Raw genomic sequence first — 1311 nt, forward strand, 5'->3', positions numbered from 1 at the left:
TCCCCTGTGTGCCTTGTCGACTCAGTTATATATATATGTATATATATATACACTCCTCCCCAAAATTAAAGAATCATCTATTTTGATCGCTAAAAATAGGCAAATTTCAAAAGAGTGTAACTTCGTCAAAAATGATCGTAACAGAATGATCCAAAAAGCATTTTACAGCTTAAAGTTTCTACTTTCGAAATCCATAATTCATTAAATGACTTACTGATTCTTTACAAAGCTACACGAATGCAAATGGAGATGCATCAAATTTAAAGATTTTGTACTAAGTTTGCAAAGTTCCATGGAGTGCAATAAAAATCGCATACAAATGCGACTTGCAGCATTCGAAAGGATGAATCTTTACCTTTAATTTGCATGCTTGATCAGCATTGTGCAATTTTTTTTCACCGAGTTATTCAATATGGAAGCAAAAATGGTCCTTTTCAATTCAATGTTGAATAACTCGGTGAAAAAAAATTGCACAATGCTCATCGAGTACGCAAATTAAAGATAAAGATTCACGCTTTCGAACGCTGTAAGTCGCATTTGTATGCAAATTTTATTTTAATTTTTGGAACTTTGCAAAGTTCGTAAAAAAGATCTGTCACATATCAAAATTCTCTCCAAAATTTAAAAGATTCCATCATCCGAATTAAAAATCGCACATAAATGAAGATTACATTTTTCGAAAGCATGAATCTTTAGCTTTAATCTAAGCATTCGATCAGCATTGTGCGATTTTTTTTCACCGAGTTACTTAACATTGAAGTAAAAATGATCCTTATGCTTCAACATTGAATAACTTGGTGAAAAAAAATCGCAAAATGCTCAACGAGTATGCAAATTAAAGGTAAAGATTCACGCTTTTAAGCAGGGGCTAGGGATTATAATTCACGTAGTTATTGTAATCTCTTACAAAAATATTACATTCGACGGACCACACGCGTGTAGTTACTGTAATACGAATATTAAAGTGGTCAACTTATTATAGTAGACACATTACAAGGCATTAATATTTGTGTGTGGTTATTGTGATATTTTCCTGTAGTTATTGTAGTATTTGGATTAGACGAATTACAATTCCTAGCCGGTGCGTCTTTTTCGTAAAGGCATGTACACTGGAAATCGTGCCAAACGTCATTGTCGCGCATCAGCAGATAATCGTCAATCGACATTTTGAAGTTTGATCTCTAATAACGCACACTGTAGTGCTGTTTTATACCGCAATCGACACAACATTCGACGGATCTCCGCAAACACTTCAGGCGAACTCTCTGTAGAAAATCACGTGACGCAAAAAAATCGGAGCTACGTCTACAC

The sequence above is a fragment of the Wasmannia auropunctata genome, unplaced genomic scaffold, assembly GCF_000956235.1.
Source record: "Wasmannia auropunctata unplaced genomic scaffold, wasmannia.A_1.0 LD336061.1, whole genome shotgun sequence".
Lineage (NCBI taxonomy): Eukaryota > Metazoa > Arthropoda > Insecta > Hymenoptera > Formicidae > Wasmannia > Wasmannia auropunctata.